The sequence below is a fragment of the Solanum dulcamara genome, chromosome 4 (assembly GCF_947179165.1).
Source record: "Solanum dulcamara chromosome 4, daSolDulc1.2, whole genome shotgun sequence".
Taxonomy (NCBI): Eukaryota; Viridiplantae; Streptophyta; class Magnoliopsida; order Solanales; family Solanaceae; genus Solanum; species Solanum dulcamara.
The window spans coordinates 72,379,055-72,388,321 of NC_077240.1; positions in this window are offsets into that span (position 1 = coordinate 72,379,055).

Below are 9,267 nucleotides of genomic sequence, written 5' to 3' on the forward strand. Positions count from 1 at the left end.
CTGACTTAAGTCCCCAAATGGAGCACTTCACAACTTGGAGCTTCCAACTTGTCCAAATGACCTCCAAACTTTGTAGGGATACAGAAAATACTATATTTGCACAACCAAAGAAGTTTCATCTCCAACGGATAATTGGAGACGTTAGTCGAGTGACCTTGAAAATGTTAGTCGACTTAAGCCTCCCAATGGTGCACTTCACAATTTGGAGCTTCTATCTTGTCCAAAAGACCTCCAAATGTTGCAGGAACACAGCAAATATAGTAATTGCAAAGCCTAAGAATTTTCACCTCAATCGGATAATTGGAGACGTTAGTCGAGCGACTTTGAAAAAATTAACCGATTTAAAGCTAACTAGCTCCAAAGAACTGTTTGAGGTCTTTTCTTTTCTTTGCTTTGTCTTTGTTTTTGTATGTAGGTGCAGATACCCTAAGGAGATGATCATGAGTAATGATCTCCTCCTGAAGATAGCTTGCAACAACATATAACTGAACAATTCCACTAGCTGGCTACAGGTTTGCAGCAGCCTATACTTCCCCCACATTTGTGTGGGTCTTTGGCTACTTGTTTGTACAGGTCCACAGATATCCAAACAAAGGGAGACAAATGCTAGACATGCAAGAGACTCACCAGCCCCCAACAACAATTCAAACATGCCAGATTCCACCCTTTATTACTTGCATCAGCCTAATTATATCCAAGATACTTGGAATTCCTTGTGTGGTTATTTCTTGGTGTGCAGGCACATAATACATCAGCAATGGAACATTCCAAACTGCAAGGCACCATCTCTTAAACACCAGAGCTACATCCCCTACAGCAATATACAACAGAACATGGTGATAACCAAGAACCTACAGCAGACTATGAACAAAATACAGCAGGGTCAGATGTGCAGGGTGTTTTGCAACCTGAGGACCTACACCAAGGCATCCAAACTTTGTAGGAGTGCAGTATATATTATTTTGACAAGGTCCAAGAAGTTTCAACACAAACGGACAATTGGAGACGTTAGGCGAGCGACCTTGAAAAAGTCAGCTGCCTTAGGCCTAAAGAGGGTGCCTTTTTTCCAACTTGTGCAAAAAGCTTCCAAATCTTGCAAAACTAAAGAAAGGGCTGTTTGTGTATACCCCAAGAAGTTTCAACTCAATCGGATAATTGGAGACGTTAGTCGAGCGACGTTGAAACCCAAAGCTCTCTTGGAGGTCCTTTCCTATTTGCTAACTGGTGCAAGTTCCTTTTTGCCTTTGGTTGTTTGTTGTATTGTTGCAGGTTGCTGGATTGACTCATCAACATGCACTAACAACAACTACAGAAAAGGCAACACAGATACAACCATCAAATCAAATAGAAAGCCCCCTGCACAAGGCCCCTATCTGGTTGGATATTTGTCTTTCTGTGATGTTTTTTGTGCAGGTACAACAACTGCTGGGGAACCTGGGCAAATGAAATGCATCAACATAGAGACTACAGCATTCCAATAGAGTACCTCACCAACACACCAGCCCTACACCCATACATATTCCATCCCTGCAACACTTGCAGCAGCCCCATTGCATCCCAAAATTCTTGAATCTCCTTGCTTTCTTAATTGTTATGTGCAGGCACATAAGATACCTTCAAAGGAGCTTCTCATCTCTCCATTGGAGGCAACAAGAAGCAGCCTACAGGTTTGCAACAACCCCCACTACTATCACACTTGTTTGGTTCTTTGTTTGCTTGTCTATGCAGGTAAACAAAGTCACAGACAAAGGGACATAACAGCCACTACTACAAGGGCCTTTCCTAATCCCACCAACTATCCATGCATACCTGCTGTATTCATCCAACACCTGCAGCAGCCCCCCTTCATCCAAGTCCTTTGGGACTCCTTGACTGCTCTCATTGATGAGAAGACAAGAAGATGGACCTCCAACAAACACAACTCTCTGTTTGTTTACTTGCTGCTATGCAGGCACATTGAACAGCAACAATGGCCCCTTCCAAAGTCCAAGGCACCTTCAGTCAAACATCTAAGCCAAGGCTGCATTAGAACTCTTGCTTGGCTTATTTGTGGATATGCAGGTACCCCCCGGATCAGTAGACAACACTGGAACCATCCAACCAGCTGTTCAAGTCAGGGCTGCACCACATACAAAATGCATATTACACCTATTCTGTCCCTCAGCTTCCTTAACTACAATCCCAAGCAAGCTGGCTGCTATGGCTACATTTACATCGTATCATTTCATCCCCCTTAGCTACGATTGTTGTTGCTGCAACTTTCCTTGGACCTACTTGGTACGACATGTCTAAAAAGAGCAAAGATGAAAAGAATTTCCCCAACCCATGCGAGATAGAAGGTTCGTATACTTGTTCTTTCTCAATGTAGCTATGCATGAGTCGTAGCATAATTGAATAGGACTAGTGTAGGCTACTTTCTTGTATTCTCATGGAAGGGAAGAGTCTCCCTCATTTATGCTTTCTTAGTTGATTTGTACCGAGAGGAGTCCTCTCACAGGTTTAATGCTTTCTAGTTATAGTTAGTCTCTTTTTTGTATTGGGGATGAGTTAGCCGACCTTAATAGGTTAGCAGACTTATGAACCACTATAGGATCGGAGGTAAGGTTTATGTCCCCCTCCTTGTATTTTATTTTGATTATTTATGTTAAGGCTTGGGGGTGTTTCTCAACCCCTGACTGTGCACGAGAGGTGGGAGCCTCGTGTAGGGTCTGTTCCCATAAAAAAAAAAAAAAAAAAAAAAAGATAATATCCTAACTATCCTGTAGCCTCATGTTTATAGATGTGGTATACAACAAACCAATAAACAAGCCTCTACTAGATATGTTCTATAGACATTTTGAGAATGAACTGCTCTGATACCACTTTTGTCACGACTCAACCCCGTGGGCCATGACTAGTGCCCGAAATGGACACGCGTATAGATCCTGGTTATCTATACTTATTTCATAACATAACATGATATGGGACTTGAGGGAATAGAATGTCATCTCGAAACTGTCCCATATAGGACATGAATCATATTTAGAACCTAGGAATAGAGTTACCCCAGAGATCGTATCATATATCACCTATCTCTGAGACATGCCAAAATACAAGAAGGAATAGGCTTTACATACTTACTACTTTCCTTCATATAGAAGACTTGAGAGGCAATAACTCAATTATTATAGGAGTTATAACATCAAGAAGTGGATAAGAATTATGACTCATACTCAGAGCTTTATGAATGGAATTATCCCCACATTTCATATACAAACCACTTATGGCTAAGACATGCCTAAAAAAAAGAAAAATAGCTTCACATACCTTTTATGGATCAATAGTAACCAAGCTCACCTTGTTACCTCTTTAACTTATTTAATACAAGAGTAAAATGAATAGGCTTCGACTTTCTAACTTGTAAATCTCTAAGAAATTATTTATAAGAGTCATTTCCTCGTTCCTACTTCTCGACTAGTATATTGACTAGTTAAGAAGCTAACAGAAATCGGTCAGCATCTCCCCTATAACTTGCTCTATCCAAACTTTCAATTTAACCTCCGATTGGTAAAGCCACACCAACAACAATAACCAAAATCTATATATAATTAAATCACTTCAACATTATTCAATACAAGTTCCAAACAACCCACTCAAAACCATGACATCAAAATACGGTTTTCAATCTTTATTTCATAAAATCTTAACCACATGGAAAGGAGCATCACGTGGCTGCAACCAGCAGCAATTATACTCATCCACAACCATATTTGCAGCCCTTTAACACACACCAATTACCTTTAAATACAACACCACAATAATAACAACACTAACCAAACTTTAATTCACTAGAATAGCTTTAAAACTACCCCTACACAACTTTCGACACTCTTCAACAGTAATGGGTTTAATTTTCATATTTTCAATCTATATTTACACGCCCATGACATGTATAAACCCTTACTAAAATGTGTAACAAGAGAATCAAACCTTACCTTAACAAATGGCTTCCCAAACTTGCTAAAAATTGTAGGCGTACGGTAGACCTTCTTGCTGCCCCAACAATCAATTTACATCATTAAAAACCTTTACATGATCGAAGAATACCTTAGATATTTAGTTTACAGAACAAAATTGGAGGTCTTACCTTGATACCATGCTTAGCCATAACTCTCTTTGTCTTTCTCTCTAATTTTTCTCTCCAAATTTCCAAGTATAGAAGAAGACCAAAATGAGTCCTTAGTCATAACTTAGGTTATATACTTTTTCTTTAAGAGTGACATGTGTCATCCCCTAAGAGTGACATGTGTCCAACTTCTAGACAGCCACCTCACACCGTACACCCTCCAAGGTGCTGTCATGTGGCATGGTGGGGTCCACCTTAGTAGGTACATCACCTGCTGCCATGTGTCTTCATCACCTGCTACCACGTGTCTTGGTGGTTCCCACTTTCTAAGTAGGTGCATCACCTACTTACTCCTTTTCGTAGTTTTATAATCTCATCTTACTTTAAGAACCTATGTAATCCTTGCTACGTAAGCTCGTCGTGTATTCAAGTAGTTTAATTATGTAAGACATCCACATTGGTAGCTTACACAGGTAAGTCGAGTTCCATGACTCATTACTTGGCCTCCAACTCCTTTTAAATCCTTATAACCCTATTTCCAACCTTCCCTATTATGGGGCATCACAGTCTCCCTTCCTTAGAGTTATTTGATAATGTTATAGATAATATGGATCACATGGCAACTTTTAAGCTTAAGAAAATGTTCCGAGTATGAAAGTACGGGGTATAACAAGAGAATAGCCAATCCATGCCCAGAATAACATCGAAGTCCAGCATATCAAGTAAAATAAGATCTGCCCGAGTTTCATGCCCCTGAATAGTCACCGCACATGATTTACAAACCTGATCCACTACTAAAGAATCCCCTACTGGGGTAGAAATATGCAATGGGACCTCAAGTGACTCATAAAAAATAACCAAACGTGGAGCAAAATATATAGACACATAGGAATACATGGAACCTGGATCAAATAAAGCTGAAACAGTCTGCTGACAAATAAGAATAGTACCTGTGATAACATCATTTGATGCCTCAGCTTCTGCTCTCACTGGAGCAGCATAGAAGTGGCCCTGTCGGCCTTCCTCACGAACATTCGCCCTACCACCTAACTTGCCTCCTAGAGAACCTTCCCGAACACCCTATTGACCATCACCGCGGCCTTGATCCCAATCTATACCTCCTGGTGGAGGTGGTGCTACTTCCAATGGTCTAGCTCAATTGGGACACTCCCTATCCCAGTGCTCCAGTGAGCCGCAATCGAAGCATCCTGAAGCTGAGCAACTCGTGATAACTCATCCGCGGTATGAAGGAAGCGGACTTGATCCCCTCGAGCTCTGCCCTACGGTGGAACCCCCTAAACGGGGTTGATTACCCTAAGGTATGTAAGGCTATCCAAAACATGGGTTGAGTCCACCCATGTGCCCTATTCTTGCTTTGAGGTTAGATATTCATGAAAATGGAGTTTCTTGGTATGGTACATGTTTGAATAAGTTTTGTCTCCATCTTACTTGATTATTTATGTATTAATGTTGTTGAGCTAAGAGGTCCCTAAAATGAGCCCTTATGTGAGTATGAGATGATGAAGAAATGAGTTGCTAAATATGTTTTATTGATCTTCTTAGTTATGTAGATTTGACAAAGTATTTTATTTTCTTAAAAATATTGCCTATTATAAAAAAAAAGGTCGATTTGAAGTCTTGAAGATGTGGTGAGTCACAAGGATTTTCTCAAATGGATGGAGGTAATGATTGATTATATCTAGATGATGTTATACATGTGCATTTAAATTTTCTTTTGATGATATGATTGAGATTGAGCAAATAGTATGCTTGGAAGGGATTTGTTTGTGATAGAGTTGATGAGTGGACAAGGTTGTAATGAGACTTGTCGATATGAGTCGATTGAGTTGCTTTGATGGAGTTTTATGAGCATTGAGTCTTGGGAGGAGTATCGAGCACCGAATTGGGCAAGAGTATAGTCCATACTCGAACCCAATACCTATGTTGCCAAACGTAGGGGGGATTGAACCGTTAAAGTCGGATGCTTCCCCGAGAGAATTGTCCTGACATTATAGGACTTGGTTGGATTGGATCCATGAGTGTTCGATTCATTCACACCCTGGCAAGGTATGAACGGGCGTGGCAACAACGTCGTTTTGTTGTACCTTCACTGGCTCATAAGTGTTGGTTATCGGTTAAGAGAAACTCCCAAATAGGTTTTTGATAGAACTCTGAGTCAGATTGAGTTGAGTTGTATATGATTGGTCCAGTCTAAATCATATTTTGTTCAGACTTAGGACCTTTGATTGAGTTGTCATTCCTTTTGAGTTGAGTTCCCGAGTTGATTTATTCTTCCTTGATGTTCGTTGTACTCGGCCATTTTACATACTCGTACATTCCATGTACTGACGCCATTTGGCCTGCATCATTTCATGATGCAGAGACAGGTACTAGAGATCATCAACCGGCGCTCCATTGAAGATCCACATACATTTTCAGCCAGTCGGTGAGTCCTCCTAGTTCCCAGAGGATATTGGGCCTTCTTGTACTATTTTGTTGCCCTTCCTTTTATTTAGATTGTTGGTAGCCATGGGCTTGTCATTGGCACTTTTTAAACATGAATAGAGGCTTCATAGAATGGAGTGTGGAGAGGTCGAGTGGTCATCTTGAGGAGTCCTACTTCATTGTCTTCTTTTGATTGTAAATGTTTGGCCCTCGGCCCTTATATTATGAAAAGTATTTCTCTAATTGAGTTCCTACAAATAGATTGTGATTGAATGAATGAGTGACTGGACCAGGTGGTTTGCTCGGAGGGCAGAAATGGCCTTCGGGTGCCGGTTACGTCTAGGGTACCCTCTCGGGGCGTGACAAACAGGTATCAGAGCACAGAGTTCAAGTGTTCTAGGGAGTCTATGAAGCCGTGTCTAGTAGAGTCTTGCTTATGGGTGTGTTGTGCACCACACTTATAAGCAGGAGGCTATAAGACATTAGGAATTGTTTCACTTCTTTAATACTCTGAATTCGTGCGATGGAGTTAAACTCCATGAAACTTCCTTTCTAATTCGTGCGTTTATACATTACAGATAATGCCTCCTAAACGTACCGCTAGCCAGAGGAATGTGGATAATGCAGGAATGCCACAGTCAGAGGCACGCCCAGCAAGGGCTAGAGGCCGACCTGCGAGGTATGCTGAGGCACCTCAAGTGCCATCTACCCTACCTGCACCCACATCAAAGGCTGAATTTCAAGGGGCAATTGCAATGCTCACGCAACTAATAGCTGCCCGAAATGGTAACCAGAGTTCACTGACTCTCAGCTCTAGTTGCCAGGAGCCATCTGCTGCCACTAGAATTAGAGACTTTCTGAGAATGAATCCGCCGGCATTCACGGGTTCTAAGGTTGATGAAGATCCCCAAAACTTTATTGATGAAATGTAGAAGATTCTGAAAGCTATGCATGCTACGGAAATTGAGGGGGTCGAGTTGGTGTCTTATCAACTCAAAGATGTGGCAAACATTTGGTATAACCAATAGGAACAAGGTAGGGGTGAAGATGCTGAACCTGCTAGGTGGGATGAATTTGAGGGAGCTTTTCTTGACCACTTCTTTCCCTGAGAATTGAGGGAAGCGAAGGTGGAGGAATTTGTTAATCTGAAACAGGAAGGTATGTCGGTTAAGGAGTATGGCCTAAAGTTCATCCAGCTGTCTAGGTATGCTCCAGAAATGATTCTTGATGTGAGGTCAAAGATGAGGAAGTTCGTCTCCGGATTAGGGAGGCATGTGAAGAAAGAGTGCAAGGCAGCATTGTTGATCTCGGATATGGATCTCTCCAGATTAATGGTGTATGCTCAACAGGTAGAGGAGGAGAAAAGAAAAGACAGAGAAGAGCACCTGAGCAAAAAGGCAAGATCAGCTGGGCATGAGAATGAGCAGAGGCAAAGCAAGGGCAACAGGTCCTTCTTCCAGAGGAGGCCTTCCAACTATGCCTCATCTACCGCTAGTGCACTAATGCCGTAGAACAGGTATGATCGGCAGGGACAAGGTCGCCAGAATTTCAGACCCCAGGGTTCTCAATTCCAGGCCAGTGTAACTCAAGGTACGAGGGGGAAGCCACCATGCAGCAAGTGTGGTAGGCTCCACTTGGGAGAATGCAGAGCGGGGAGGGTTGGTTGTTACAAATGCGGCCAAATGGACCATTTTCTGAAGGAGTGTCCAATATGGGGGAACAGGGCCCAGTCCTCTGCCACCGCACCACCAGCTAGAGGTAATCAGAGGGGCACTACTCCAGGTACGAGTGGAGGTACAACCCGCCTATATGCCATGGGTAGTCGCCAAGATCAGGAGAACTCTCCAAACGTCGTAACGGGTATGATTCGAGTCTTTTCTTTTGATTGTTATGTATTGATGGATCCAGGTGCCACCCTATCTTTTGTGACTCCTTATGTGGCTAGTAAATTCAATAAAATTCCCGAACGTCTTCTTGAGCCTTTTAGTGTGTCCACTCCTGTCGGCGATTCTGTCTTAGCTAAGAGAGTCTATAGAGATTGCACTGTGTCCATTTATCACAAGGATACCTTGGCCGACCTAGTTGAGTTGGACATGGTTGATTTTGATGTAATCCTTGGCATGGACTGGCTCTATGTCTGTTATGCCTCTATTGATTGTAGAACTCAGATTGTCACATTCAAATTCCCGAATGAGGCTGTCATAGAGTGGAAGGGTAGTCCTATTGTGCCTAAGGGTAAGTTTATTTCATACCTTAGGGCCAGGAAGCTAATTTCAAGAGGGTGTATTTATCACCTTGTCCGAGTGAAAGATGACAGCATTGAGTCTCCATCCCTTGAGTCGGTTCCGATTGTCAACGAGTTTCCAGATGTCTTTCCTGAAGATCTGCCTGGAGTCCCTCCTGATAGGGAGATCGACTTCGGGATTGATGTTCTTCCTGATACCCAGCCTATCTATATTCCTCCTTATAGAATGGCCCCAGCCGAGTTGAGAGAGTTGAAGGAGCAGTTGAAAGACTTATTAGATAAGGGATTTATTAGGCCGAGTGTCTCACCATGGGGAGCTCCGGTCCTATTTGTTCGAAAGAAAGATGGGTCCCTTAGAATGTGCATCGACTACAGGCAGCTGAATAAAGTCACTGTAAAGAACAAATACCCTCTCCCCAGAATAGATGACTTATTCGATCAACTTCAAGGTGCCACTTGTTTCTCAAAGATA